Source organism: Onychostruthus taczanowskii, unplaced genomic scaffold, assembly GCF_017590055.1.
Source record: "Onychostruthus taczanowskii isolate IOZ18803 unplaced genomic scaffold, ASM1759005v1 scaffold97, whole genome shotgun sequence".
Lineage (NCBI taxonomy): Eukaryota > Metazoa > Chordata > Aves > Passeriformes > Passeridae > Onychostruthus > Onychostruthus taczanowskii.
The window spans coordinates 1,144,286-1,150,813 of NW_024507768.1; positions in this window are offsets into that span (position 1 = coordinate 1,144,286).

A 6,528-nucleotide genomic window follows, 5' to 3' on the forward strand; every position below is an offset into this window, starting at 1 on the left:
CTGTCTGCAGCAGTGAGGACCCACCGTGGGGACCAGCGCTGAGAAACAAAACTGCTGCCACGGCCTGGCTGCATCCCAGCAGCATTCCAGGTGTGGAATTTCAGGTTTTTCCCTGAAGGGTGGCCGTGGGGACAGCGGTGCCTCCCCAGGGCTGGGGCTGTGACACGCTGGGGACGGTGAGCACAGTGCCAACAGCGACTTTCATCACAGCAGTGCCTTCCACACTCTGTCTTAAAATCCTGGTTGCCCATCCCCACGTCAGTGTTCCCTCCTACCTTCCACTGGACTCCACAAAAAATGTCCCAATGTAGGAAACAGTTTGGGTGGGCACGTGGAGGACAAAGGCGAGAGGGTTTAAGGCTCTGGGGTTGCATTCTGCACGCTGCTGGCTCCGAGCTCCTGGGGGTGGTTTTGGTGTTCAAGTCTGTGTGGGAAAAGGGTCAGAGCATCCCCTCCTGCAGTGGGCACAGCCTCCAAGCAAGGTCTCGTTCCCAGAAGTCCCCAGGAGCCAGCAGGGATGAGGAAGGCCAGGTTGGCACAGGGCAGAGCAGCTCCCAGCACGGCCCCTGTGCTGCTCCAGAGCCTCGAGCTCCTTCCCTGGCAGCAGCCCAGCCACGTTCTGCTGTCACTGGCTGTTCTCCATCCAGTTTCCTGTGCTGTCAGAGCTCACCTGTCACAGGGACTCAGCTCCCCAAACTAAATGAAACTAAAAGAGACTGACTTGAATAAGCTGGGCCATCAGGGAGAGCTCACGTGTGACTGTGCCCCGGAGAGAAGAAAAAATGTTCCGAGGAGGGTAAATAACTGACATCAAAGATGCATTAAAATGCCACAGAGCTTCAGCCATCCTATTCCAGATCCACATTTGCACCAAGGCAATAGTGCAGGGAGCTGTGACATTGTACAGTTGTGTGGAGGAAGAGCTCGGAGCACAGTCCTGTCCTTGGTGCAAACACCCAGCCTGGACCCAAAACCAGAGACCAGCAGGTCAGAGGCTGAGGGCAAAGCACTGGGGCCAGCTCTGAGGCCACCTGCATGGGCAGGATGGTTTGGTTTTACTGATGAGACATTCAGTGGGGGAAACAATCAGAGTGAGAGGTATGTGCACTGCGAGGGCGCCGCTGGGGATCCGCTGGGCTGAGCAGCCCCAAAGGTGCAGTTTCAGTGCAGCTTGGTCAGGTTGGTTTTTCAGGGGAAGAGGGTGGGAGGTTTGGACCAGTTTTGGCTGTCTGGAAGTCTTTGTTAAAGCCCCTTCACCCTGAAAAACCCCCAGATTTGGGTGCTGGTCCTGTTCTGGGCAGGGAATGGCACAGCGGCCGGAGCCCCAGCTGCGGGTGGTGCCTGGTGCCTTTCTGGCTCCTGGAAGAAAACTGGGGGTCTGTGGTGTGAGCCCTGCACCTCAGGCTGCTCTTTGGGGTGCTGGGGTCAGAGATGGGCAGGTGGAAGGGTGGGGCAGTGTGGGCTGGCAGAGCCCCACTGCTCCATGCTGGAAAAGCCACTCCAGTCCTGCCAGGGTTCTGTGCCCGCCTGGCTGAGGTGGCACCAGCGGTGTCGTGGCCGTGCTGTGAGCATGGCAGTGTCTCTGTGCTTGTTCTTTCAGATCCCCCTTTGTCCCTGTGTTTCCCATCCCTCTCCTTCCTTTGTGACCGTGGAATATAATCCTGAGAAAATCTCCCTTTCTGCAGCGTTGAGGAACGCGCCCCAAAGGCCCGCGGGGTCCTTCCAGTTGCACGGACAATATCCCAATAATCCCAAACTCCCCGGGCCTCCCAAGGCTGCCAAATCAAACACCAGATCTCCTGTATGGCCTTTCCTTTGGGATTTTTAATACCTCTCTTTCGGATAAGCTTGGAAGTTTATGCAACAGCTTCTCCAGCCAGCGTTCCCGTCCCGAGGACTGGGCACACAAAGGTGCAGAGGAGCCGTGGGGAGGGCAAAAAGCTGATTTTGCCACGTTATTTCATGTCTTGAGAAGACACAGTAGAAACATCCTTGTCTTACTGCTGAGTTTTGGTGTTGATGGCACCTTGGGGGCCGCTAGGAGAAGCAGCAAGGGGAAGGGAAGGTACAGGTACTAAAACTTCTGGAGTCCCCCCAAAAACAGAATGTAGAGGTATCAGCCATGGAACAGATCCTGATTTCTTCTTCCCCTTCTCCTCACAGACCAACCCCCAGCAGTTTTAGGGGATTTGTGTGTTGGCAGGAACAAGGAATTTATTTGTATCTGTGCCCATTCCACCGCATCGTTCTCTGGCTCCTCCCCTCCCCGTTATACTTGACACACTGGAGTTCTGTATTATATTTTTTTTTAAGATGATTGTCTGTTTTTTGTTGTTTTTACAAGTGTTGTGGAAAAAAAAAATGTAAGAAAGTTTAAGTATTTAAAAATGTTCCAAGGAAATAAAAGGGGGTTTTGTTATTATTCTAATATATTATTGTGTACCTATTGTAAATATGAAACACTCCTATTTTGCAAGCCAAGGACTCACTTTGTACTGTTGTTATATATAAATAAAGTTTACTGGTTAAAAAAATCCTCCTGAGTGGCTCCTTATTTTCCAGTATGTGCTGTGTGGCATTTATTGTGTGAGGAATATTTATTTACTGAATCCCAGCAGCACAAAATGGGTGAGTGAAAATCCCAGAGTGGTTTGGCTTTGAAGGAACCTTAAAGCCCATCCAGTGCCACCTCCTGCCATGGGCAGGGACACCTCCAACCCTGTCCAGCCTGGCCTGGGGCACTCCCAGGGATGGGGAATCTGGAATAACCCCTGAATGGTGGAGCTGGGGAGCAGCTGGGATGGGGTCCCCAACACCTGCAGGCAGGAGCAGCCTTAGGGACTGCATGAAATTCCACTTATTTCCAGCTGGAGCAGGATCAGCAAACCCTGTTTGCAAACAGAAGAGCTGGGTGAGTTCTTTGTGTTTTCCCCTCGCTGAAACGCTCAGTCCTTGAGGTGAAACACTTCTGCTTCCATCTCATAAATTCAAGCCAACGTCTCGGCGAACGCTGAGAGGCATCTGCTGAGCAGCAGAACCAGCCAGTGACTTCTCCAGCAGCTGTCTGTCAACTTTAATGACCAATATGGTCGCAATTACAGCAATGAACTTTCTCTAACAGCCCAAAATTACTCTGGATGATGATAAGTGACAGAAAAATGGAGACCCTTAAGGAAGCATTAAAGAAGAAACGTGGATACGGAACAAGAGGTCTCACTGCTTTTTCTGGAGGATCTCGAGGGGTGGGGTTTTTTTTTTTTCTTTCCAAATTAGGTACTAAAAAGGATAAATCTAAGCCAGAAGAGGAAGGCCTGGCACACTGTGGTCACAGCAGGGAGTTCAGTGCTGCCCTGGGATGAGCTTTTATGGACATTTGACTCTGAATCCTCTGGTTTTAGTGCAGGGCTAATGGGGAGATGGGAAGCTGCTCCCGTTTGAAGGGAATGCAAATCCATCCTGTCAGAGCAGCACTCTGCTCCTCAGGCAGGTCATTGCAGCTTATTTCCCTCAAACTGAGACCAAAGCTTGACACTGACCTCGGGGGTGGCAGTTTGGCCCCATCCTGCTGTCTCCTCCTTGAAACCAGCAGGTTTGACCTCCCCAGACAGATCCCATGGGCTGGAAGTCCTGGAACCATTCCAATGCTGTGGCCACCCAGCGTGGAGAGGAGTTTTCACATGATTTGTGAATTAGGGAATAAAAGAGGAGACTCCTGTTTTTCACCTGTGCCTTGGGTAAGTCTAAATATAAAGAATTAAATAGGAACTGAGTTTCCCAGAGCTTTCCTAAGGGCTGGGGGAGCTGGAATTGTGTTTTACCTTCAGAGATGCTGATCCTGTCCTGGCTTATCCATGGCCACTGCACTGTAGGACAGACCCTGGAGGCAGGGCAGCAGCTGCCAGGAAAATCTCCACTCCCTGTGACCCTTTGGGAGGTTATTGACTCCTTCAGCTCAGCAAAGGAGAAAGAAATTCCAACAGGAATCGACAGCATCGACCGTGGGGTCATTTGTATTCATCTGCACCTTGTTAATAGATGTAATAAGGATACTCAATTAAAAATTACATTTTATCTGGCGTGCACTTCACAGGCCTTTATTGGCACTGACAAGGTCAAGTGATGCTTAATAAAGGTTATATAAAATGCAGATGGCTTGGATCCCTCTGTCACACCCACATCCAGGGCAGGGGATGAGGAGCCACGGACGCAGCGTGGGAAGAGTCAGGGCAGCAGGTTTGGATCTTCCACGTGGGAAGTTTGGGGGTCCCAGCACTGAAAGAGCAGCAGGATATCCTGGAGTTTCCCTGCCAGCCCTGCATCCCCGTGGGCAGCTCTGATTCCCCCTCCTGAGCGTGGGGGTGCTGCCGTTGCTCCGTCACTGTCACTCTGCAGATTGTGCAGCAGATTTTGGACATCCTGGTGCTGGCTTTTCCAGCCTGGTTATCAGGCCGAGCTAATGGAGGTGACACTTCCAATTATCAAATACAGCCGTGGCATTAATTTTGACCTGTTTAAATTTCAGCATCTTTTCCCTTCTGTGAGTGCCTAGCTGGAGGGTGACGTGGAATTGGATGGAATCAGACAGTGAGCTCAGGCTGGCAATAAGGGCCACAAAAATCCCCTGCTCTTTATTTATGCAGGGTCTGGTCAGATTTAAGTGGCCAACTCATTTGTAATGGAAATTTAATTCTGTGTTATTGGACACTTCAGTGCTTAAAATGGAGCAGATCACTAAAACCCACATTAAATCTCCCCCTCTCAACTCCATGTTCTTTGCAAGGGACATTTGGGACTCCTCACCTGCTGGGGCTATAAAAAATATAATTGAATTAAGATTTAAAAGTAATAATAATAAAACATAAAACATTACCCTGGGTGCCAGCACAACCTGGAACCTGCAAAATATTGATGTTGTCCCAGACTGACATCAACATGATGAAAATTCATTAATTAATTTAGAGATCATCCTGAAGAGAAATCTTGTCTGTGCTCCAGAATATTGACAGGTCTGTGCAGGCAAGTGGATACAAAATAATGTGAAAGTATAAAAACACAATATAAAATAGATGTACAGCATAATCCAACATGAACACGTCTGTATCTATTTGGATCAAGAGTACACCCCGAGGTTCATGTTAAACTTAAAATTACAAATATTGATGCCAAAACAAAGGGGTTGTTTTTACTCCCAAATTATACTTAGGAAAATGGGAACCACTCAGGCTTTATTGTCACCTCATAATTAACTCCAGTGAAGGAATCTAATTACAAATGTTCAATGCTGCCCCAGGGCAACGCGTGTAGGAAAACGGAAGGAGGATGGTCAGGCTTAAACAACTCAGGTAAAAATGAACTCCATGGTAATATTTGATAATTAAGAATGTCTCTATCAGCCTGTCTGGCTATTAATGAATTGGGCTGTTCTTTTCACATTTGATTACTGGAGTTTTATGATGCCTGCTCGCCTTTATTGCTCCTGGGAATGGGCTTGTCTGTGGGCTGAGCACCAGCAATAATGGCAGAGAACGAGTTGCGTTGGAAATGATCTTAAAATTCAGACAGTGCCACCTCTGCCATGGCAGGGACACCTCCCACTGTCCCAGGTGCTCCCAGCCCTGTCCACTGGGCACTGCCAAGGATGCAGGTGCAGCCACAGCTGCTCTAGGCACCCTGTGCCAGGGTGTTGGGGGATTTAATTCCATTTTGAGGACCTCAGCATTGCAGAAACACCGGGGATGAATCCATTCCTTAGTCCTGGCTGGACACACGGAGCCCTCATTCAAAGGGGTGGGAGATGGCCGGGGGTCCCTGGGATGCTGGGGACACACGGACACCTCATGGTAAGGTGGCAGTGACTGCCCAGGAGCCACCAGGACATGCCAGAGGTGGCTGGGGACACAAGGACACCTCATGGTAAGGTGGCAGTGACTCTCCAGGACATGGGCAGGACTGCCAGAGCTGGCACTGGACACACAGACACCACATGCTGAGGTGGCAGTGGTTCTCCAGGAGCCACCAGGACATGGGCAAGGCTGCCAGAGCTGGCTGAGGACACATGAACAACTCATGGTAAGGTGGCAGTGACTCTCCAGGAGCCACCAGGACATGCCAGAGGTGGCCCTGGACACAGGGACAACTCATGTTAGGGTGGCAGTGGCTCTCCAGGAGCCATCAGGACACGCCAGAGGTGGCCCTGGACACACGGACAACTCATGTTAAGGTGGCAGTGACTGTCCAGGAGCCACCAGGACATGCCAGAGGTGGCCCTGGACACAGGGACAACTCATGTTAGGGTGGCAGTGGCTCTCCAGGAGCCACCAGGACATGGGCAGGACTGTCAGAGCTGGCACTGGACACACAGACACCACGTGCTGAGGTGGCAGTGTTTCTCCAGGAGCCACCAGGACATGCCAGAGCTGGCTGGGGACACACAGAGCCCTCGTGCGGGTGCCGGTGGGTGGCAGAGCTGCCTGGCACCCCGGGGCTGGCTGTCTCTCACGCTGGCATTGTCATTCCGCTCCAGCCGCC